General features: G+C 38.9%; 1 protein-coding gene and 1 non-coding gene across 3 annotated transcripts in view; one reads left to right on the plus strand and one right to left on the minus strand.

Moving 5' to 3' along the window:
• The window catches only part of ILRUN (inflammation and lipid regulator with UBA-like and NBR1-like domains), a 97,558-nt gene that overhangs the window by 22,311 nt on the left and 49,004 nt on the right, over positions 1–26,243 (minus strand). The gene's annotated exons all lie outside the window — the stretch shown is intronic.
• On the plus strand, positions 2,560–2,662 carry LOC115515089. Its single transcript, XR_003969155.1, has one exon. It is a non-coding gene; the product is annotated as a U6 spliceosomal RNA (small nuclear RNA).

Consider the following 26,243-nt stretch of genomic DNA (forward strand, 5'->3'; position numbering starts at 1 on the left):
ACCATTCACAGGCTAAATACAGTAGCTGTAAAGAGAAGGTCATTTAAGAAACCATTGGTTTATAAACGCCAACAATGAACACTCCAGTTCTGATCTTCTAAATGTATGTCTTCTACATGGTTCAATCTCAGCCATGTAGGTACTACCACTAGCCTTCACATTTCAGAATGTGTCCATTCCAATCATGGTGTGTGTGTGTGTGTGTGTGTGTGTGTGTGTGTTAATCAAACAAATAAGAACAGCGACAGAAATGGACCCAATAAGCTTGTTTCAGAGAGGCTGACCATTTCCAGTTCTTGCCAGATGCCTTAATTACTGAGATAAGAACTGCCAGCCACGTTATTTTACTACTTGTGATGATAAAATCATAGCTGTAAGAAATCTTAGGGGTCATCTAATGGAACAGCTGCACTTTCTTGATAAAGGATCTGAGGTCTGGAGGTAGAAGTGATGGACCCAAGATCAGATTTCAAGTTAAAAGCCAACTTACATGGTGACTGAGAACGCTCAACTCAGAGTAACTGGTATAGCTCATATTTATTTTTCCTCAACAGAACTTGAGAACCCAAGAATCCAGGGAACTAAAGCTATAGTTAAGTCAGTCTTATTTCCCAGGCCAAAGTATCTTTACCCACAAACATATATGATCTTTGGCACCAAAAATAAGAACGGGCCAACATTCTAGGATGTCCTAGAAAAGTAGCCAATAAAGTAGAACCAAGTGCCAAGCCTACACATTCAGGGCTTAAGAGCAAATGGAGAAACTGATTTTAGAATGTGTTGCCTTAAGGTGGTTTTCAAAAAGCACCTGGACCAGGACTTTGGAACTAGATGGTACTGTAAATATTGTTTCATTCAATTCGTCCCTTTTACATATAAAACCTTCAGAAGTATATAACTTTAATAAATATAAACTTCCTTTTGTAGAAATGTATGATAAATTACTGAAGAGAGAACATGAACTTTTTATTTAAGTTTAGATTAGAAATGCAGAGTAAAAGGGAAATATTCTACTTGAAGCCCAACTCCATAATCTTAATGAACCATGGTGATATACAAAGACATCTCAGATTATGGTGGATATGTTAAAAACATATCTAAAAGCTAGCATCACAGATCAAATCACATTATAATAAACATAAATAAACATCTACAATTTGTCCACCAAAATAGAATTGCTAAAAATCAGTACAATATTCAAACTGGTAAATTTGTTTCTTGTGAGGATATGGGTTATAAGACAGGTACAGCATGGGTACATGTGTACTGGGGATGAACAGTGAAATGGTGGGAGCAAGGTTCCTCATTGTTGAAGAAGGATATTATAGATGAGCAAGAAAAGAAAACATTCTAAAATGAACTCTGTGGTACTAAATTAAAGTCCAAGACATCAATATCAACTCATGTTTATCTTGATATATATGCAGATGAAGAAACACAGAAACAATGATAGATATGTCAATATTCAGAGATTAGTATGTATACACATGCTACCCAGCTCTGCCTGCTGAGAAGGCCTAGAAGTAATGACAGCCCAGCAGCATTAAACATACCCAGTGGCCAGTGGTTTCTGAACTCCATTCTCCAATAAAAAGAACAAGGGGTCCTCAGAAAAATGGCTGATTCTAGGGCTAAGTCACGGAAAATATAAGATGAGCCTGGACTGTATTTGTAGTATCAGAAAGTAAGGAAGTGTTCAAAAAAAAACCAAAAGGATAAGAGTATGTCAAAGGGATGCATGAGTCACCTAAAAGACCTCCCTCTGGCCAAAGCTGGAATAATTCGGGCAACAAGATAGATAACATAGTACTGGATTATAACTCAAAGTATAAAAAAAATACACATGAGTCCTTAGTGATATAAACAAATGATTAAATAAATTGATGAGAAGAGTCAAATTTCTTTACATAAGAACTCTAAATAAGGGGTCCTTGGCTCACTTACAACTCTTGATCTCAGCTCCAACTCTTGCTCTCAGTTCAGGTCTTGATCTGAGGATCGTAAGTTCAAGCCCTGCGCTGGGCTCTGTGCTAGGTGAGAAGCCTTCTTAAAGAACTCCAAATAATATACGCAGATACTCCTCCTTCTAAGAGATGGAGTTTAATTCCATATATCTCCCAACCCATTTTGAGTATGGACTAGACTCAGTGATTTGCTTCCAAAGGACAGAGAAGGGAATGAAAAAAACATAACTTTTACAACAGATAAACTGGCAACCAAACAATTTAACCAAGTGACCAATTTTAATCACTAGTGATGTTATGGAAACATCAGGTGCCCCCTGGGAGGGCACTTCACCTCTGCAGCATTGTTCCCCAAACCTGTAACATCAGTCTAAATTGAGGAAAACATCATAAAGGCTCAAACTGGGGGACATTATAAAAGGTAATTGCCAGTATTCCTCTAAACTATCATGGGTCATGAAAAATATGGAAAAGACTGAGAAACTGTCAGGGATCAGAGGAGACTGAAAGACAAGACAACTACACGTAATGTGGTATCCTAGGATGGATTCTGGAGGTCATGAGTGGAAAAACTGGTAAAAACTAAAGTCTGTGCTCACTTTGGCAGTGCATATATTAAAACTGGAACGATACAGAGAAGATTAATGTGGCCGCTGTGCAAAGATGACATGAGAATTTGTGAAGTGTTCCACATTTTTTTCAAAAATCTAAATAAAGTCTGGAATTTAGTTAATAGTAATGTACCAATGTTGAGGTCTTCCTTCTAACGAGTCGCCCATTCAACTAGACACACGAGTTCATTCTTCCACGCAGTGTGATGTCTCTCTTCTTCCGTGCAACCCCTTCTCAGTACACCAGTAAGGGCCAGTTAACAGTCTTCGAACAGAGGGAACAGCAACAACTATACAAATAAGCCATCATCTGGATGTGCATGTTGGGCTGAAGCTGCCCAACGACATCCACAGCTTGCTTCTGTGACAGAAGTCACTTACAGAAAGCAATAATCTGCCACATCAATATGTCCCACTTGGTCTGGACATCCCCAGGGAAAAGGCCAGGAGACTTGAGAAAGCACAACTTTTACATATTAAGTTTACAAAGACACCTCAAAACGGTTCAAACTGTGTCTAGGACTGCAATCTTGTAGGCTTCTGACGCCTAGAGCAAATGCTTTAGACTTGTCCCCAGGAGTCATGAAACAAGAATGCCACAACACCAGGAGACACAGCCTGGCTTTAGTCAGTGTGTATGTCGAAGACTACCATGGAGGTCATATCTAGGTTTGGACGTCGTGAATTCAAATCCTAAAGCTCAATGCACCTTAAAGTGCAAGAGGAACATCACATTTCCCCTGAGGATTAAGAAACAACTTGGGGGGCGCCTGGGTGGCGCAGTCGGTTAAGCGTCCGACTTCAGCCAGGTCACGATCTCGCGGTCCGTGAGTTCGAGCCCCGCGTCAGGCTCTGGGCTGATGGCTCGGAGCCTGGAGCCTGTTTCCGATTCTGTGTCTCCCTCTCTCTCTGCCCCTCCCCCGTTCATGCTCTGTCTCTCTCTGTCCCAAAAATAAATAAACGTTGAAAAAAAAAAATTAAAAAAAAAGAAACAACTTGGATCTGGAGAAGTAAAGAGGCTCTAATCGAACTGCTGGGCTAAAGCTATGGGTTCACATTTCATCTCTGTAGGAGGGCTGGATATGTACTGCCCAGCTTCCATGACAGAGGCTTGAAAGGAGAGAGTTTGAGCACTGGTAGTCTATGGACCGAAACATTGCTAGACAGTAAGCAATTCAAAGGTCAGTGTTATGAGCAAGTCTCAACATACTTGTGTCTGTCTCTAGGAACTACCAAGGCAGCAGTGTTTGTGTACCACTGTGAAAAAGAGGCACTTCCAGTTGTCCTTGTCTCAACTTCCCAGTCTCAACTTCCGATCTACATTTCCACCTTATTTACTCCACACAGAGCCTTGCTCCCATGACACGTGCCCATATACTTTCGCTATGTTTACCAACACACCACCTATCGCAGCATCTAAGGGGGGAGGAGGCTGACCAGGCTCCAGTTCCAGGCTCCAGTTCATCAGCTGCTCAGAGTGACTGCTGAAGGACAGCCTCTACTCAAACCCTGTTCCCTACCCATCCTCATTCCCCACCCCATCTTGCCACAAAAGCATTAGAACCTTGTACCTTGGTTTCAGTATTATTCTTAGGAATTTCCTTTTAAAATGCAAATGCCCCTCCAAGGAATATATTAAACTACCTTAATATATTAAGGTCATTATCAAATCAACATCATGATCAAATCAACCAATAGGCACAAGTTCAAAAAGGGGAGAGGAAAGGGCCTAAGAAAGAACAGCGAAAGCCTGGATGAGATGAGATGAGATGAGATGAGATGAGATGAGATGAGATGAGATGAGATGAGATGAGATGAGATGAGATGAGATGAGATGAGATGAGATGAGATGAGATGAGATGAGATGAGATGAGATGAGATGAGAAGGGTTCCTGGGGCCCTGTATAACAGGGAGAGGGGCTTGGAAAGAAAAGCTGAAACGGCAACAAAGAAACTATTCCTACTTCACAATTTTCCCAAATCATGCCCTATTTACCAATTATGAGCTCTCACCTTAATTTGGGGGTGGGGTGGGAGACTACAGCGATCATTTAATTACTTAACTACTTGCTTCAGTGATAGGAAACAAAAATCTATACTTCCAAATCCAGTAAATCAGTGCCATGGAACTGAAAGAGTAAAAATATATCTGAGATAAAAGATGGAAATCAGCTCAGAATGAAAAATGAAAAAAAATAACCCTACCATGAACTGGGCTTGAAGTACAGACACTTACTTATAGATAGAGGTAGGTGCAAAGTTAACAGGAAACATTATTTCTCCCAAGGTCAGGCAGCCCCTATAAAATGCTGTTAACAACCCTCCGAGTGACTATTGCTTTCTTACCAGTGATGCCCCCAGACCCATTCCGTTATAGCATCTATTACTGAGGATACCCAAATGTTAAACTGCCCTGCCTCAAGATAGCATTCAAACCCTAATTAATCCCCCCTTCTAATCCTGCCTCAGAAATAGCTGCCAATCCCAAATTGATCCCCATTTCCCTTAGAGCTTTCTCAGAATCCTTCAGCAAGAACCCAAACCTTACAAAGGCTGCTTCCCTCCTCCCTCTTGTTGTGTGGCATTCCAGAGTTCCCCTGAAATGCCTGCCCTCACCATATTAGCATCAATAAATCTGGTTGTGTCAGACTACAGGCTTGTTTCAGGTGACCTTTGAAACCAGAAGCCTTCATCTCTTCCCCCTCTTGGCTTCAACTTATAGACGCAGAGACTCCAGCCCTTCCTATTTCCCTTCTGGTACAGACAGCCCTCCCCTGAAGTGGGCCCAGCTGGCCCAGCCACCAGCTGACATTATAGGCAAGAGGAATGCATTCATTCAATGGTAAGATGGTGAGAAAAAAGACAGAAGGAACAGCCTCAAGAATAAAGAAAACACAGGGACACCTGGGTGGCTCAGTCAGCTGAGCATCCATCAGGTCATGATCTCATGGTCGGTTCGTGAGTTCAAGTCCCACATCGGACTTGCTGCTGTCAGCAGGGAGCCCGCTTTGGAGCCCACTTCGGATCCTCTGTCTGCCTCTCACTCTGCCCCCCCCCCCACCACTTGTGCTCTCTCAAACATAAATAAACATTAAAAAAAAAGAATAGGGGCGTTCGCTTTCAAATGTCCCCTCTCTGTAAAGAGAGCTTTCCTATTATTCTTACTTTCTTATCTTATTAAAAAAACAAAAAATAAAAAAAGAACAAAGAAAACACAGAAGTAGAAGCCTAGTCACAAATGTTTCAAGGAGGACAGAGTCATCAACTGGGTCCAGTGCAACTAATAATTCAAGTAAATTGCGAAGTGAGAACAAAGCATGGAATATAGCATCATGCAGGTCACTGGTGTTTTGGAAAGAGGAGTTTCAGTGGTGCAGACAGAAGCCTGATGGAAAGAATTCAAGAGTCTAGAAATCAGGAGGTGGAGACAGCCATTACTGATACAAAATTTTCCAAGGAATTTTTCTATGAAGGAGAGCAGTGAAATGGGGAAGAAACTGGAGGAGGAAAATAATAGCATTACATGTAACAGCAAGAATTTTTTAAAAACTTGAATGTCCATCAATAGTGACTGGCTGTAAAAATGATGACATTCTACCAGAGGGGATACTCCATAGTCATAAAAAGAAATGAGAATTTCTAGAGTGATCTCTGGAATATATTATTAAGTGGGGGGGGGGGGGAAGTAAGATGCAGATCAGTATCTTTAGTTGTGATACTTTTGTGTGAGAAAAGGGTCAAATTTCTATGTGTTGGCTAGTATTTGCAAAACAAACAACACTGAACAGATAAACCATAAATAAATAAAAATGAGTATCTTAGGGGGAGGAAGGGACTGGCTGAAGGAGGCAGTAATGGGAAACTTCTCTAAATATTCCTAAATTGTGACTTAGAAATAGTAGAAATGTCTTAGATAATGAAGAAAAAAAAAAACAGCCAAACAACAACAAAAAGAAAACAAAAACAAACAACCTAGGTCAAAGGGAAACACAGTAAGGACTGGAGATCAGTTCTGTAGGATGGTGATTGGCATAGGACAGGCGCACAATAGCAAATTATCTATGCACAATTTAAGTAGCACCATTTAAGTAGCATTAAAAAAAAAACAAACAAAATATGTTTACGGTGTTGCCATGTTGGAAGTTAGTCAATGTTAAGAGTAATGTCTGATGACTGGCTATGTCTAGTTAGAGGACTATGACAATGACAGTAAACAAAAAGCAGATAAGGCCTCCTTACTTGGGCAAGTTAACATTTAATGTTGTAACTTAAAAATCAACTACTTTGATAAGACTGGGCATTAACTTGTCAGTGAACACCACCTGTGGTATGGAAGACAACACCACAAAATAGTAGCCAGTTTTCAATCAAGCATATTACTTTACAGCAGACTGCTCTGCAGACCACCTACATCAAGAACATGAGGGCTATGTGTGAAAAAAACAGATTCCTGGATCCCTAACTGCAATGAACTAAAATAGGTTTCATATATAAAATCTAAGAGTTTATGATACCAATAAAAAGGGTATTTAACCTTTAACTTTTCCTCCTCATTCATTAGTTTCACTGAAAGCAACTAGAGCACCAACTCCTTCCTCTAAAAATTGGCAAGTAAAGGTAAAGAATCAAGCACTGAGTCTAGCCTGACTGTAAAACTGAATTGCAAGGTATCACTGTTGATGAAGAAAACTTTTCTTTTTATCCCAGAACTACTCCAGCTAATAATGTGGGTGGAAGAAATAATCACTTTGTAACCCCTGATGAAATGACTTAGGCAATAATCATCAATGAATGAAAGCCATTAGGCTAAAGGTTGCTTGAGAAGGAGGACCTCCGCAATGGAGGGATCAGGCTGTCACTACTTGAACCCTTTGATCGCTCTCGGCATCACTAAAACCATAACAATTTTCAAAAGCCAAAACAATTTTGAAAAAAGAATGACACTGGAAGTCTCACACTTCCTGATTTTAAAACTTACTAAAATACTACAATAATCAAAATAGTGTGGTACTGGTAAAAAGATGTACAGATCAACAGAAGAAAAGAGAGTTCAGAAGCAAACCCTCCCATATATGGCCAAATGATTTCTGACAAGGCTGGCATGGCCATTCAAAAGGGAAAGGACAGGGCGCCTGGGTGGCTCAGTCAGTTGGGCGTCCGAATTCGGCTCAGGTCATGGTATCACAGTTCATTGGCTTGAGCCCTGCATCAGGCTCTGTGCTGACAGCTCAGAGCCTGGAGCCTGTTTCGAATTCTGTGTCTGCCTCTCCCCAGCTCACACTCCGTCTCTCTCACTCTCAAAAATAAAATAAAAATGTTAAAAAAATTTTTTTAAAGGGAAGGAACAGTCTTTTCAACAAGCGCTGTTAAATATCATATCATATTCAAACTGAATATCATATACAAAAGAATAAAGATGGAACCTTACTTTCACACTACATAGGTACAAGAATTACCTCACAACAGATCAAAGACCGGAGTGCCTGGCTGGCTCGGTCAGAGGAGGATGTGACTCTTGATCTTGGGGTTGTGAATTTGAGCCCCATGGACATACAGATTACTTAATACAACTTTAAAAAAATGGATCTGGGGTGCCTGGGTGGCTCAGTGACTTAAGGGTCCGACTTCGGCTCAGGTTATGATCTCACAGTTCATGGGTTTGAGCCCCGCATCAGGGTTTGGGCTGACAGCCCTGTCTTCCTGTCTTCCTGTCTCTCTGCCCCTTCCCCACTCGCACTCTGTCTCTCTCTCTCTCAAAAATAAATCAACATTAAAAAAATAAAATAAAAAAATGGATCAAAGACCTAAACATAACAGCTTAAAGTATAAAACTCTTAGAAGAAAATATAGAGGGGTAAAAAAAAAAGAGGAAAATATAGAGGGAAAGCTTCATGACACTGGATTTGAAAATGATTTCTTGGATATGACACAAAAAGCACAGGCAACCAAAGAAAAAATAAACTGGACTACATCAAAATGAAAACTTTCATGTATCAGGGGTGCCTGGGTGGTTCAGTTGGTTAAGCATCCGACCTCCGCTTAGGTCACAATCTCGTCTCGTTGGGCTCTGTGCTGGCAGCTCAGAGCCTGGAGCCAGCTTTGGATTCTGTGTCTCCCTCTCTCTCTGCCCCTCCCCCACTCATGCTCGCTCGCGCTCTCTCTCTCTCTCTGTCTCTCTCACAAAAATAATCAAAAAAAAAAAAGACTTCTGTGCATCAAAAGACAAAATTAACAGAGTGAAAAGATAACCCACAGAACAAAGAATCTGCAAATCATGTATCTGATAAGGGTTAATACCCAGAATATATAAAGAACTCCTACCTAAAAAAAACCCAAAACCTGATTTAAAAAATAACTTTAACAGATAAACTGAATAGCCAACAAGCACATGAAAAGATGCTCAACACCACTTATCATTAGGGAAATGCATATCAAAACTCATAACACCTTACACACATTAGGATGGCTACTATCAAAAACCAGAAAATAAAATAGCAAGTGTTGGCAAGGACGTGGAGAAACTGAAACCCTGGTGCACTGTTGGTGGGAGTGTAAAATGGTGCAGCCACTATGGAAAACAGCATGGCGGTTCTTCAAAAAATTAAAAATACAACTGCCATATGGTCCAGCAATTCCACTTGTAAGTGTATACCCAAAAGAACTAAAAGGAGGCTCTCAAAGAAATATTTCTATATCCACGTTCATAGCAGCATTATTCATAATATCAAAAGGTGGAAGCAATCCAAGTGTCTGTCCAGTGATGCATGAATAGACCTAAAAGTGTGGTATATACATACAACTGATTATTACTCAACCTTAAAAAGGAAAGAAATTCTGATACATGCTACAACTTGGATGAACCATCAGGACATTATGCTAAGTGAAATAAGCCAATCACAAAAGACAAATATTGTAATACTGTATGATACCACTTATATGAGGTACCAGAAGAGTCAAACTCGTAGAGACAGACAGAACAGTGGTGACGTCAAGGGCTGGAGAGAGAGAGAAATGAGAAGTTATTATTTAGTGGGTACAGAGTTTCAGTTTTGCAAGATAAAAAGAATTCTGGAGATAAGTGGTAACGATGGTTGTGTAATAAGTACTTAATGTCACTAAACTGTATACTTAAACATGGTTAAGGTGGTAAATTTTGTTATGTGTATCGCACCACAATTGAAACAAACCAACCAACAAAAAATACCCTGAGGCCCAGTAACTTTTAAGTTAGTTGCTCAAGGTCAATCATGAATATATTATGTGGCAGAATCAAAAACAGAAACAGAAGTCAGCTCTTTTTAATCCTAATCTAGTGCTTATCTATAACACCATGCAGCACTCCCACCGCTAGTCAGTTTTGAGTGTTCCACCAATCAGGAAACAGATACTACTTATGGAGACAACTATTTCTGACAAAAAATATGTAAATATTAACATCCTCACTATTTACATTTCTATAGCCTACTTATAAAGCATAATCTGAGTGGGTAACAGCACAACTACAGAAAATTACTGTAGATTGCAAGTACATTGAAGCAACTTAAAATATTTAAATTTTATTATTTTTAAAATGCTTATTTATCTTGAGAGCCTGCAAAAGCCCAGGGGAGGGGCAGAGAAAATCCCAGGCAGTCTCCGAGCTGCCAGCACAGAGCCCGATGTGGGGTTCGATCCCACAAACCATGAGATCATTGACCCAAGCTGAAATTAAAAGTTGGGCACTTAACTGACTGAGCCACCCAGGTACCCCTTAAAGTAGGGGTGCCTGGCTGGCCCAGTCAGTAGAGCATGCGACTCTTGATCCTGCGGTTGTGAGTTCAAGCCCCACATTGGATGTAGAGATAAATAAATAAATAAATAAATAAATAAATAGTAAATTTTAAAGTACAATTATGTTTAAAAATACTGCAGAGAATTCAAACTATAGCTATGAGCACATTAATAGCCAAACTTTTGCAAATGGCATAATATACAGATTAAACTGACATCTTCACAATCATTTTGGCAGTTATGTCGAAAAGCACTTAAATAAAACATTGGAGGGGTGACTGGGTGGCTCAATCGGTTAAGCATCTGACTCTTGATCCCAGCTCAGGTCTTGATCTCAGGGTCGTTAAGTTCAAGCCCTGCACTGGGCTCACGCTGGGCGTAGAGCCTACATAAAGAAAAACTTGGATAGAAGGACTTAATATTTAAATATTACCCATTCTATATGCAAACAGGTAGAAAGATGGCTGTTTTTTTGTTTTGTTTTGTTTTGGTTTTTTTTTCCCACTACTACTGCTGAATTTCTCAACCAGTTTGTTTGACTGGGACACACTTGGTATTTGCTGGTATCAATAGTATTTTCATCAAAGGAGAAGTTAAAATAGAATATTTGAGCAGAAGTACCTCCAAGTATTTAGTTCAACAACCAGAAAGAAAAATTTTAGACTATCAACTGATTTACCGAATTCAAACTTACACACCTTAAAATTAAAAATAAAAAAGACTGCTCCTCTTGGTACACATACTTCTAAGGTGAAGTTTAACTTAGGACTGTGCTACCTTTCTACAAAACTACTATGTATGTTTTGAATACTTAAAAGCATATCAACAAGACAGGGGTCCCATTTGCCTTTTTTAGAAATTTAAGCCTTGTCTTCAACATAATTATGGCCAGAAAGTATAAAAGAGCATTTTGGATGGTAATTAGTTACTCCTGGTGAAAGCTTTTCTGTCCTAGAGATCTGGTAATGCACTACATTAACTCTGCTGTCCCTTCCCCCTCCTCCTAAAAGAGGACAGGCTTTGTTTTCTGGCTTCAGAGAAACTGCTGCAAGTCAACATCACCATCCAAGCCAGACCAATGCAAGAACTAGCAAAACAACACCCTCCCCCTCAACATTCTCTCCAAAAAGAATTACATTACAGACATCACATTCACTGAGAAGTCAGAGTCAAAGGCAGTGACAAAGCAGAACCTCCTAAATGTTTCTTCATTCTCCCCCTAACCCATTTTTCCTTTTCTTCATTTCTTTGGTCTTACACAACCTGCACAAGTACCCTTTCCTCTCCATTTCCACTGCAGGCTCTTACTAGACCAAATTATCTGCCTGGCTCGAATCTGGGCACAGAGCTTTGGAGAAATGAATGAGTACCCATCCTAAACTGAAGTGGGTCTAGCAACATCCACACACACAGGATCACAGGGCTCACTCATGGCCATCTCAACTTCTCAATCCTACCAGAGAAAGTCAATCTCACCACTCACTCACATCTGAGGTGCATGGAATACACAGATGCCCCTCACAGGCCTCTTAGACTGGACTATGAGAGTCTGCTACCCATCTCTCTTCCCGATGACTAGTGGTGTAAACATTCCTCAGAGCACTATGACCTCCAATCCATCTCCCAGTTCTTCCCACACAGCACCCTCACTCATGCCACTTGCACAAGTCACACTCCACCAGAGTTTATGTTATTTATTGCAGTCTGAAAATGCAGTACCTTCTCCCTTGTTACCAATCTGAATCTATTTAGTTAAAATATTGCAGATTGGGGAAAGCCCTTCTAGACCACTTGACCTAAAAAGTTATTTTCTTTTCTTCTGTTTTTAAAATAATGTTTATTTTTGAGAGAGAGAGAGAGACAGAGTGTGAGTGGGGGAGGGGCAGAGGGAGGGAGAGACAGAATCTGATGCAGGATCCAGGCTCTGAGCTGTCAGCACAGAGCTGACGTGGGGCTCGAACCCACGAACCATGAGATAATGACCCGAGCTGAAGTCAGATGCTCAACTGACTGAGCCACCCATACGGCCCTAGAAAGTTATTTTCTAATGTTTATAATTGAAGAGAAGCATTTTTAGTAGACTTTGTTATCTTTTAAGACTTTATTTCTAGAGGAGTTTTTAGGTTCCCAGCAAAACTGAGAAGATACATGTATATTCTGTCTCCACACATGTACAACCTCCTCCACTATCAACATCCCACACCAAAGTGATATATTTGTTATAATCAATGAACCCACACAGACACATCATTATGACCCAAATCCATAGTTTATATTGGGTTCACTCTTGGTGTTGTACATTCTATGTTTGTTTGTTTTTTAATGTTTGTTTATTTTTGAGAGAGAGAGTGCGAGTGGGTAAGGGGCAGAGAGGGGGAGACACAATATGAAGCAGGCTCCAGGCTCGAAGCTGTCAGCAGAGCCTGACTCGGGGCTGGAACTAAACTGTGAGATCATGATCTGAGCCGAAGTCAGATGCTTAACTGACTGAGCCACCCAGGCACCCTTCTATGGGTTCTGATAAATGAATGATGTGTATCCACCACTCTGGTATCATACCAAATAATTTCACTGCCCTAAAAATCCTCTGTGTTCTGCCTTATTTATTCCTCCTGCCCCCAACCCCTGACAATCACTGATCTTTTTACTGTCTCCAGTTTTGCCTTCTCCAGAATGTCACATAAGAATCATACAGAATGTAGTTTTCTCAGATCGGCTTCTTTCACTTAGATACATGCACTTAAGGTTCTTCCACGCCTTTTCATGGATTGAATGCTCATTTCTTTTTAGTGCTGGGAATTATTCCATTATCTTGATGTATCATAGTTTATGTGCCCATTTACCTATTGCTAGACAGACATCTTGGTTGCTTCCCTGTTTTTGCAATTATGAATAAAACAATTATAAACACAGCAAAAGTATTTAGTTTTGTGAGATACTGCCAAACTGTCTGAAGTGACTGTACCATTTTGCATTCCCACCCACAATAAATGAGAGTTCCTGTGGCCCCACATCCTCCCCAGCACTTGGTGGTGTCAATGTTGTGGATTTGGGGCATTCTAATAGGTGGATAGTGGTAACCTGTTTTAATTTAACTTGCAATTCTCTAATGACATGATAATGAACATCTTTTCATCTATCTGTATATCTTCTTTGGTGCTATGTCTATTTTACATTTAGGTTTATGATTCATCATGAGTTAACTTTTTCAAAGAATGTAAGGTCTGTGTCTGGATTCATTTCTTTGCATTTAGGTATCTAGCTGATCCAGTACCATCTGTTGGAAAGACTATCTTTTCTCCAGTGTATTGTCTTCGCTTCTTTGTCAAAGATCAGCCGACTGTATTTGTGCCCTTTTCTGGACTCTCTATTCTGTTCTATTGATCTATTTGTTTTTTCTTTCACTAATACCACATGGTCTTTTTTTTTTTTTCCTCTTCAACGTTTTTATTTATTTTTGGGACAGAGAGAGACAGAGCATGAACGGGGGAGGGGCAGAGAGAGAGGGAGACAGAATCAGAAACAGGCTCCAGGCTCCGAGCCATCCGCCCAGAGCCTGACGCGGGGCTCGAACTCACGGACCGCGAGATCGTGACCTGGCTGAAGTCGGACGCTTAACCGACTGCGCCACCCAGGCGCCCCACCACATGGTCTTAATTACTGTAGCTTTATATAGTAAGTCTTAAAGTCAGGGAGTATCATTTGTCCAGCTTTGTCTCTCTCCCATATGAAGTGGCTATTCTGGGTCTTTTGCATCTTCGTATAAAATTTAGAATTAATTGGTTGATATCCACACAAAAACTTGCTGGAACTCTAATCGGGAATGTGTTGAATCTACAGATCAGCTGGGAAGAAATTACATTTTGACGATATTGTCTTCCTATCCGTGAACATAGAAAACCTCTCTACTTACTTAGTTCTTCAATTTATTTCATCAAGGCTGTGTTGTTTTCCTCATATTAATCTTGTTCATACTGTGATAGATTTATACTTAGGTATTTCATTTTGGGAGGATGCTAACATAAACAGTAATGTGTTTTCAATTTTTTTTAATGTTTTTATTTTTGAGAGAGAGAGAGAGCGAGCAAGCGAGCAGGGGAGGGACAGAAAGAGCGGGAGGCAGAGGATCCAAAGTGGGCTCCAAAGCAGGGGCAGAACTCACAAACCAAACTGTGAGACAGATCATGACCTGAGTTGAAGTCAAGACGCTCAACCAACTGAGCATCTAGGTGCTCCTTTAATTTCACAATCCAGCTATTCACTGCTAGTATATAGGATAGTCATTGACTTTTACATATTAACTTTGTATCTTACAACCTTGTTATCACTGCTTATTAGTTCCAGGAGTTTTTGTCATTTTTTTTTTTTCAGATTATCTACATCATCATGTCATGTGCAAAAAAGTACAGTTTCATCTCTTTCTTCCCAATCTATATACCTTATTTCCTTTAATTGTCTTACTGTGTTACCTAGAACTTCCAGTATGATGCTGAAAAGCAGTGGTCTTTTTCTTGCCTTATTTCTGATCTTAGAGGAGACGTTTCTACTTTCTCACCATTATAATGTTAGCTGAAGGATTTTCGTACATGCTCTTTATCAAGTAAATCCCCCTCTATTCCTAGTTTTCCTCAATCATGAATTTTGACAAATGGTTTTCCTGCATCTATTGATAAGAACGTGTGATTTTTCATCTTAGCCTACTGAGGTAATGGATTCCATTTACTGATTTAAAAAAAAAAATTTTTTTTTTTAAATTGTGGTTTGTATACACAATGGAGTACTACGTGGCAATGAGAAAGAATGAAATATGGCCCTCTGTAGCAACATGGATGGAACTGGAGAGTGTTATGCTAAGTGAAATAAGCCATACAGAGAAAGACAGATACCATATGGTTTCACTCTTACGTGGATCCTGAGAAACTTAACAGAAACCTATGGGGGAGGGGAAGGAAAAAAAAAAAAGAGGTTAGAGTGGAAGAGAGCCAAAGCATAAGAGACTCTTAAAAACTGAGAACAAACTGAGGGCTGATGGGGGGTGGGAGGGAGGGGAGCGTGGGTGATGGGTATTGAGGAGGGCACCTTTTGGGATGAGCGCTGGTGTTGTATGGAAACCAATTTGACAATAGACTTCATATATTGAAAAAAAAATTAAAAAAAAAATTTTTAATGTTTATTTATTTTTGAAAGGGAGACACAGTGCGAGCAGGGGAGGGGCAGAGAGAGAGGGAGACACAGAATCCGAAGCAGGCTCCAGGCTTCGAGCTGTCAGCACAGAGCCCAATGTGGGGCTCGAACACATGAACTGTGTGATCATGACCTGAGCGGAAGTCAGATGCTCAACCGACTGAGCTACCCAGGTGCCCCAAATGATTTTTAAATGGTGAACCAGTCTTGTATATCTGGTATAAAGTCCTCTTGGCGATGGTATGTATAATTATTCTTATACATTTGGATTGAGTTTGCTATTATTTTGTTAAGAATATTAGCATCTATGTTCATGAGAGATAATTAATTGTCTATGGTTTTCTCTTCTTGTAATAGCTTTGGTTTTGGTATTAGAATAATGTTAGTCTTATAGAATGAGATTGCTTCTATCTTCTGGAAGAGATTCTAGAGAAGTAGTATAATTTCTTTCATAAGTGTTTAGTAGAATTAATCAGTAAACTCACCTGAGCCTGGTGTTTTCTGTTTTGTAAGGTTACTGATTTAATTTCTTTAATAGTTAAAGGCCTATTCACGTTTCCTATTTCTTCCTGTGTAAGCTTTGGCAGACTGTATCTTTCAAGGAACTGGTCCATTTATATCTAGGCACAGAGTTGCTCATAATATGCCTTTACTATTCTTTTAGTGTCCATGGGATCTGTAGTAATGTCCCTTCTTTCATTTCTTATTTTAGTAAATTGGGTCTTCTCCCTTTTGTTCTTAGCCTGTCTAGAGGCTTACCGATTTAACTGATCTTTTCTTTTTTTTTTTTCAACGTTTATTTATTTTTGGGACAGAGAGAGACAGAGCATGAACGGGGGAGGGGCAGAGAGAGAGAGACACAGAATCGGAAACAGGCTCCAGGCTCCGAGCCATCAGCCCAGAGCCTGATGCGGGGCTCGAACTCACAGACCGCGAGATCGTGACCTGGCTGAAGTCGGACGCTTAACCGACTGCGCCACCCAGGCGCCCCTTAACTGATCTTTTCTAAGAACCAGCTTTTGGTTTTGCTGATTTTCTCTATTGATTTTGTTTGCAATTTCATTGATTCTTGCTCTAATTTTTATTATTTCTCTTCTTCTGCTTACTTTGGATTTAATTTCCTTTTCATTTTCTAGTTTTGTAAGGTGGAAGCTTAGATTATAGATTTTAGGACTTTCTTCACATTAAGCTGAATATTCTTTTGCCTTGAGTACTCCACACAAATGTTCAACACCTTTCTGGTTTTAGGACTTAGAATATTTGACTCTACCCTCAAGATCCCACTAGGACTCTAAAAAAAACCCAGATCATTGGGATATATGAGGTGACAAAAGCTTTACGGAAACTTTACTAAGAAGTTAATACACAACAGGTTAACAGCTGAGGAATGATTACTACACAAGGTTTCACAATATAGTCGCATCTTTTAATAATAATAAAAATGCTAAAATAATAGCATCTAACATTTAATCAGAGCTTATCATGACATGCTGTTCTACAAGTTTTTATGTGCATTAACTCTTCTAATCCCCTCAAAACACTATGATGTAGGGTAATGTTTTCCTTGTAGATTAAAAAACTAGAGTCACTAAAAGATTAAATAATTTCCTAAAGGTCACATTGCTAATTACTATTGAACTACAGATGGTATGACTTCAGAGCTCATCCTACTACTCTACTGCCCTATTTTACTTAAAAAAAAAAAAAAAATGAATTTGTGAGCCAAGTAAGTTATTATTTGTTCATTCTTAGCAAGCAGCCCAGATTCTATTTTTCAGATGGCTGTCTAATACATTTATTAGTTGATCACTATTTATACACTTTGCCCGATCTCTAAGAATTAGTAACCAATCCATAGAGACAGAAAGCACATTAGTGGTTGCCAGAGGCTACAACAATAGGGAATAATTGTAATGGGTATGGGGTTTCCTTTTGGGGTGATAAAAATGTGTTGGAATTAAATAGATGACGATTGCACAATACTGTGAATGTACTAAACGCCACAGAATTGTACACTTTAAAATTTTACCCCAATAATGGGGCACCTGGGTGGCTCAGTCGGTTGAGCGTCTGACTTCGGCTCAGGTCATAATCTCACACAGCTCGTGAGTTCGAGCCCCGTGTTGGGCTCTGTGCTGACAGCTTGGAGCCTGGAGCCTGCTTCAGATTCTGTGTCTCCCTCTCTCTCTGCCCCTAACCCACTCGCATTCTGTCTCTGTCTCTCTCAAAAATAAACAAACATTGGGGCGCCTGGGTGGCGCAGTCGGTTAAGCATCCGACTTCAGCCAGGTCACGATCTCGTGGTCCGTGAATTCGAGCCCCGCGTCAGGCTCTGGGCTGATGGCTCGGAGCCTGGAGCCTGTTTCCGATTCTGTGTCTCCCTCTCTCTCTGCCCCTCCCCCGTTCATGCTCTGTCTCTCTCTGTCCCAAAAATAAATAAACATTGAAAAAAAAAATTAAAAAAAAAAATTAAAAAAAAAAAATAAACAAACATTAAAAAAAATTTTTACCCCAATAAAAAAATTATAATATTTTGGTTATAGTAATCCAATGGAATGGTATTCAACTACTAAGTTTCTGAAAGTATTTAATAACAGGGGAAAAGATCCTAAAATATTAGCGAGTAGGAAAAAAGTAGATTATACAACTATATGTAACACAAGGTCAAATTTGAAAAATAAAAATTTTTGTTTTTAATATTTGGACACATACATTAACAGTGTTCATATAGAACAGTAAATGTTTTGCTTTGTTCTTTATATTTTTTCTATTTTCTATGTTTTATATTTCTTTTATTGTCAGGACAAATACACTTTTAAAAGAATTTAGTCACAAATAAATAATAAGTTTAGCACTGTAACGGACTTCCAAGTCCTTCAAATAAGAGAACAAATAGAAAACAAATAAAATAGTTTAAATTCAAATATATAAATAATTACATTAAATACCAGTTAGAAGACAGAGATTATCAGGTTAGGGGGAAAATGGCCCAACTATATGCCATCTCCAAGAAACTCCAAATACAAAGACATAGTTAGGTTGAAAGTAAAAGGCTGGAAAAAGATATATCATGCAAACAGTTATCAAAGAAAGGAAGAGTGGCTGTATTAATATCAGACAAAGTAGACTTCAGAATAAAGAAAATTACCAGGAAAAGGGGGGGACATTACACAATAACAAATGGGTGATTCACCTAGAAGACATAATCTCAAATATGTATGCACCTAACAACTGAGCTTCAGAATACACGGACCAAACACTGACAGAACCAGAAGAAGAAACAGACAAACCCAAAGCTGTAGTTGGAGACTTCAACACTTCTTTTTCAGTAACAGACAGAACTAGTAGACCAAAGAAACAAGCAAATAATAAAGACATAGAGGAATTAAACATCACCAACCAACTGGATCTGACATTTATACAATACTCCACCCAACAACAGCAAAATAGACATTCTTTTGAAGCACACATGAAATATTCACCAGCAAAATAGACAGTACAGTATCTCCTGGATCAAAAACATCTTAACAAATTTAAAAGATCTGAAATCATATAAACTGTGTTCTCTGACCATAATGGAATGAAACTAGAAATGATTAAACAAGATAACAGAGGGGCAACCTGGGTGGCTCGGTTGGTTAAGCGTCCGACTTCAACTCAGGTCATGATCTTATGGCTCATGGGTTCGAGCTCCGCTTCAGGCTCTGTGCTGACATGACAGCTCAGAGCCTGGAGCCTGCTTCGGATTCTGTCTCCCTGTCTCTCTGTCCCTCCCCCACTTGCAGTCTGTCTCTCTCAAAAATAAACATTAAAAAAAAACAAAACAAGATAACATAAAAATCACCAAACACTTGGAAATTTAACACACTTCTATATAATCCATGGGTCAAACACAAAGGCTCAAGGGAAATCAGAAAATATTTCCAACTGAGTGAAACTAAAAATACAGTATTTCAAAATTTGTGCTATGTAGCTAAAAATAGTGCTTAGAGGAGAATTATAGTTGCTACAAACTAAGTGTTTGTGCCCCAGCCCCCAAATTTTTATGTTGAAACCTAATCCCCAATATGACTGTATTTGGAGGTGAGGCCTTAGAGAAGTGATTAAGTCATGAGGTCTCAAGAATGTGATTACTGCCTTAAAAAAAACAACAACAACAAAAAAAACACACACACCCCAGAGAGCTCCCTTACCCCTTCTGCTATGTTGAGAGCACACAAGAACTATGAACTAGGAAGCAGTCTCTCATCAGATACCAATCTGCTGGAGTTTTGATCTTAGACTTCTCACCCTATAGAACTGTGGGAAACAAATTTCTGTTGTCTACAAGCCACCTGATCTTTTTTTTTTTAATTTTTTAAATGTTCATTTATTTTGAGAGGGGGTGCGCAAGCAAGAGAGGGGAGAGAGAGATGGAGAGAGAGCACGGCTCCATGCTCAGAGCAGGGCTCAATCCCAAGACCACGAGATCACAACCTGACCCAGTATCATGAGCTGGATGCTCAACTGACTGAACCACCCAGGTGTCCCAGCACCTCATCTCTAATAGTTTGTTACAGCCGCCTGAACGGGCTAAGAAAATAGCATTAAACACCTACATTACAAAAGAAAGGTCTCAAGTCAGCCTTAGCTTCCATCTTAAGAAACTGGAAAAACAATAAAATAAACCCAAATCAAGCAGAAGGGACAAATAAAAATAAGAGCAGAAATCCATGTAACTGAAAACAGAAAAACAGAAAAATCAATTAAACCAAAAGCTGGTTCTCTGAAAGACCAATAAATTAAGAAATCTATCAAGAAAAAAGGAGAGAAAACACAAAACATCAAGAGTGAGAGAAGAGATTATCACTATGGACCCAGAAGGCATTATAATAACAACGGGTACTACAGGGGTGCCTGGGTGGCTCAGTCGGTTAAGCGGCGACTTTGGCTCAGGTCATGATCTTGCGGTCCACGAGTTTGAGCCCCACATCAGGCTCTGTGCTGACAGCTTAGAGCCTGGGAGCCTGTTTCAGATTCTGTCTCCCTCTCTCTCTCCCCTCCCCCACTCACGCTCTGTCTCTCTCTCTCTCTCTCTCTCTCTCTCTCTCTCTGTCTCTCAAAAATAAACATTAAATTTTTTTTTAAAATAACAAAGGGTACTACAAACAACTCTACACACAAAAATTTCACAATTTAGTAAAAAGGACCAATTTCTTGAAATTACCCAGTCACATTGAAATAGATAACCTGAACAGATTTATAACTATGAAAATACCGAATTAGTAATCCAAAATTTTCCAAAAAAGAACCCTCCAGGCTCAGATGGTTTCACTGGCAAATTCCTTAAAAGAAGACCACCACCAATTCTATATAATTTCTTAAAGAAGGAAAAATACAACATATTAGAGTTTATAGAGTTGTGCTGAACAATGAGAACACATGTAGCTACTGATTACCTGAAATGTGGCTAAAGCCTAGTACTGAAATGATCATATTTTGGCTATACTAACATATTATTAAACATTTTTTAAAGTCCTCAAATAAGACTTAGGTCAGAAGTAGGATGTGCTTTCTTAACCACTTCTGATTTCTAAACATAAAAAAGAAACTAAAACTAAAATGGAAAAATGACTTTGAAGTGGCTACTAAACCACAGCCTAACCCACTCTAGAATTCAATTGCTCTCAAGATCATCTCAAAACAAAGTATAAGCAAAAACTCTTAGAAAACAAGAGGGAAGTGGAAGGACACTGATCACTACAAAGCAAAATCCAGAGGTTAACAGGCTCACACAGCATTCCTTTCTAGAGCCCAAATGTCCAATACTGACATTCTCTTTGGAAATAAAGGGAAGCCTAAGCTTTTTAAACATAAAAGGAGAAAAATAAGAGAGCTTTTAAAAAAAGTATTTTTTTCAAGATAAAGATTATAGAATGAACTAATTTCTAAGTGATAAATATCTTTGCCATTTCAAGGAAAAACCCATTCGAGTATTTTGTGGCCAGTGTCAAAGCATCATTACAGGAACAGAATACAATTTGCTTTTCAGTAAGGAGCCATCCTCCTCACAGATTTCCACCTTTAATTACAAGACTAATGGGAAGTTTCTAAAAATAAAGTAATGGCTACATTCTGAGCAGTAACAAAGAATATAAACCACATGTGAAAAACTAAGATCTCAGGTAAAGCTTAAGAGACCAATACACTGATCATTTTAGACACTAATCTTCATTCTGTTAAAAAATAACCACACAATTTTCAGCAGGTTTACAGCACATGCTGACAAATTAAGTATTCACCATGATTTGAGTGGAAGGCAATTATGCTTGCTTCCTTACTTTCATAAGAGGTATGATCTGGCCTGATTCAGATGGAAGTATATACAATGGCACTTAACTAACAATTTCCATCACACAACAATTTAGTACAACTTTAAGAATTTCTCATGTGAAACAATTTCAGCATATATGTAAACATTTTTTTTGTGAAGGAGAAATGTACTATATCTCCTCCATTGTTCTTTTTTTCCTCACTTTTATTATTTCTGAAATCAAAATCATACAATCAAATGTGTTCATTTAATGTAATGGCTCTACCCCTCCCCTTAATCATATAAAAATTGCTGTCACCTAAGAATCAGAGAAGCGCAGTTTTTAACTGTTTTATTATGATAGGGCTATATACTAAGTTAACTAAATACTTTTTAACTAGCTCCAGCCTCAGCTATAGCCCTTACCAGTGCATACACACAAAAAAGGATTACATAAACATATTTTTAAAAGCAAATTATGCTTAACTATTTAATCTTTTAAAATTTTAAATCAATATAAAGGCTACTTTATAACTACTTTTCTTTTTATCAAGAAGTATATTAATATTTCAATGAAGAATCAGATTTGCTTAAAAACATTTTTTTTAATGTTTACTTACTTGAGAGAGAGAGAGAGTGTCAGTGTGTGTGTGTGTCTCAAAGACAGAGAGAGTGGGGGAGGGGCAGAGAGAGGGAGAGACAGATTCCCAAGCAGGCTTGATGCTGTCAGCATGGAGCCTGATGCAGGGCTAGATCTCATCAACTGCGAGAACACAACATGAGCCAAAATCAAGAATGGTAAGATTAACTGACTGAGCCACCCAGGTGCCCCTGGTTAAAAACATTTTTAAGGAACTGTCAATCCCCATATTTACAATCCTTAGAAACTGACATTCCAGGTCAGAGAAGTTTCTTTAACAAAAGAGCTTTACCTACCATAAGAAAAAAAGATGCTGCTTTCAAATTATATTTTTGCCCTTCTATCAAATCCTTATACATACATATTAGGCCTACTGAGAAATAATAAAACTAATTATGAAGCAAATTGTTAGCAATAACAGCACTTACGACTCGCAGTTGAATTTCAAAGTAGTTACATTTGATGCTTCATACTTGGACATGCAAATATTTTATTTACTATCCTTTATGGATTGATCACTGTTTCATCCTATTTCTTGATTTTCTATGTTCCATAGAGTTTCATGACCCACATATGTGCATTTTAGAAGTTAATCTGAACAGTACAGCCATTTCACATTGCCTTCAATGCATGTAGAACTACCTAGACACAAATAATTACTCCATCTGGTGAGGCACCACTACCAACAGCAGGCTTCCTTCTCTGAAGCTGAAATAGCACATCACCTTATAGACTTAATATAAACCTTAAACATAAAGATATTTAAGGATTTTAGATCTCATTTACATTTTGAAATGTCCTTTCTAAAAATAAACATTTCCCATACAAGTCACATTCAGCTTAGGCTAGCATTTCTTTATCAAAAAAGAAATCTTTTGTTTTCAAGGGCTGCTCTTATTTCTTTAAAAAAATTTTTTTTAACATTTATGTGAGAGAGAGACAGAGAGACTGATGGAGAGAAAGACTGCAGGGGAGGGGCACATAGAGAGAGGGAGACCGAGAATCCCAAGCAGGCTCTGTGCTGTAAGCACAGAGCCCCACATGGGGCTCATTCTCACAAACCATAAGATCATGACCTGAGCCGAAATCAAGAGATGGACACTTAACTGACTGAGCCACCCAAGCGCCCCTCATATTTTTGATAGTGCAGAATTCTAGAGACCAGAACTGAAACAGTGCCTTATTGAGGATCTTCTAGAAGCAAATGAGGCAACCTTTTGAGTCCAAGATACAAAAAAGAGAGGTTCTAAAAGTCAAGTCACCTAAATAGACATTTTTCCAAAGAAGACATCCAGATGGCCAATGGACACATGCCAAGTGCTCAAGATCACCAACCATCAGGAAAATGTAAATAAAACCATAATGTAATACCATGTGAACCATCCACACCTGTAGGAATGGCTGTTATCAAAAAGAGAAGAAATATCAAGTTTTTGTTTTGTTTTTTAAAGTAGGCTCCACACCCAATACAGGGCTTGAACTCACAATCCCAAGATCAAGAGTCACATGCTTTACTAACTGAGCCAGCCAGGTGCCCCCAGAAATATCAAGTTTTGATGAGGATGTGGAGAAAAAGGAACCCTTATACACTGCCGGTATACACTGATGCAGCCACTATGGCAAACAGTATGGGGTTTCTTCAAAAAATTAAACAGGGGCACATGGGTGGCTCCATCAGTTGAGCGTCCGACTTCGGCTCAGGTCATGATCTTACAGTTTGTGAGTTTGAGCCCCGCGTCGGGCTCTGTGCTGGCAGCTCAGAGCCTGGAGCCTGCTTCGGATTCTGTGTCTCCCTGTCTCTCGGCCCCTCCCCTGCTCATGCTCTGTGCCTCTCTGTCTCTCAATAATAAATAAATGTTTAAAAAAATGTTTTTTTAATTAAAAAAAAATTAAACATAGAACTACCATACAACCAGCAGGTATTCATAAAAAATTTTTTTAAAATGAAAACACTAATTTGAAAAGACATACACACCCCTATGTTTCATCACAGCCTTATTTACAATAGTCAAGATATGCAAGCAACCTAAATGTTGATCAACAGATGAATGGATAAAGGAGATGTGGTATATACATACAATGAATATTACTCAGCCATAAGAATGAAATCTTGCCATTTGTGATAACATGGATGGACCTAGAGGGTACTGTGCTAAGTGAAATAAGTCAAAGACAAGTATCATATGATTTCATTTATATGTGGAATCTAAAAAACAAAACAATGTAACGAACAAAAGAGACCCACAGATACAAAGAAATAACGGTACATAAATGTGTGGCAACTGTATATAAATACGAAACAACTATGTTGTATACCTGAAACTAAAACAATACCGATTATGTTAATTATTCTTCATTAAAAAAAAAGAAAAAGAAAAAGAAAAAGAAAAAGAAAAAGAAAAAGAAAAAGAAAAAGAAAAAGAAAAAGGTGGGTTCAATATGGAAGAGGGCAAGAGAACTGGCAGAAACGCCAAGAAGAACAGCATCTACATAGAAGACACAAGTGTGGAATCTTGAAGTCTGTATAAAATCAGAGCTTCTTTGATATAACAACGATCAGTTAAAATATAGGAGAAGAATGAAGAGGGACAATCCTGCATCACCTGGCTACGAAGGACATTCCATAATAGGAGGAGGTGGAAGAAGAACTTAACAAGGTTTTAGGAAACAAACAGTGTGTTTTATATAGAGCACCCAAGGGGGGCCTGGGTGGCTCAGTCAGTTAAGCGTCCGACTTCAGCTCAGGTCATGATCTCACGATCTGTCAGTTTGAGGCCTGTGTCAGGCTCTGTGCTCTGTTCTGTCAGCTCAGAACCTGGAGCTGGCTTTGGATTCTGTGTCTGCCATTCTCTCTGCCCTTCCACTGCTCATTTTCTGTCTCTCCCTCAAAAAAAAACATTAAAAAAAATTATATGTTTTTTTATATATTTATATTTAGCACCCAATATGTTTCCTAATTACATGGGACCTATTATGATTTAGTAGCTTAATAAGGGACGTCCCATTCCTAACCTCTGAGAAACTAAATGAATTATGTATAAGTATTTAATGTACACATACAATGTCCCCAAGGACCCATGTGAACTATTTAATAAGAGGAGCCACTTCAAGTGGGAGAAATCTTCATCGGCATGTGATGACCAGACCAGTACTTCACCTTAGCTTACTTCACAACTAGAACACCTCTGATTTAGAAGGAACCATCACAGTGCAGGGATAAATCTCTCCTGTGGAATTTTGGAAGAGGGCACTTGATTAGGAGGAGAGAAACATGTTACTGTTGGTATCAAGACTAAAATGGTGACAACCCCTCATGTTGCTTACTGCTTCCCCAGAGTCAAGTGTCCTATAAGAACTGTGCATCTCCTAGCAAGCAGGAACTTCTTGGGCAACTGATAAACTGATATTTACCCAACTACCTAAGAGTTTCCCCACCAATATTAACCCTGCCTTCATTCCCAACTCACTCTGGAAACGTGGAGAAGATGTGGCAACTATAAACCCCATCCTGCCTAAACCCGGACAAGTATCAACACCCTGGGCCAAAGTTTCTTCACAAACCCTATGTAGCAGTGAGAGCCAAATTCATTAGCAAAGATCGTAAAACTACTTTTCTTAATTTATAACTATAATTTATAACTTTCACTGAACCCTAGACAAATTATTAATTATCTCTGGTCTTCAGTTTCCTCATCATAAAATGTAGCTCATACTTCCCTTATAAGGTGATTTATATGTACAGAGCCCAATACGACGCCTAACATACAGCAGGTATCAGATAA

This window comes from Lynx canadensis, chromosome B2 (assembly GCF_007474595.2).
Source record: "Lynx canadensis isolate LIC74 chromosome B2, mLynCan4.pri.v2, whole genome shotgun sequence".
NCBI lineage: Eukaryota > Metazoa > Chordata > Mammalia > Carnivora > Felidae > Lynx > Lynx canadensis.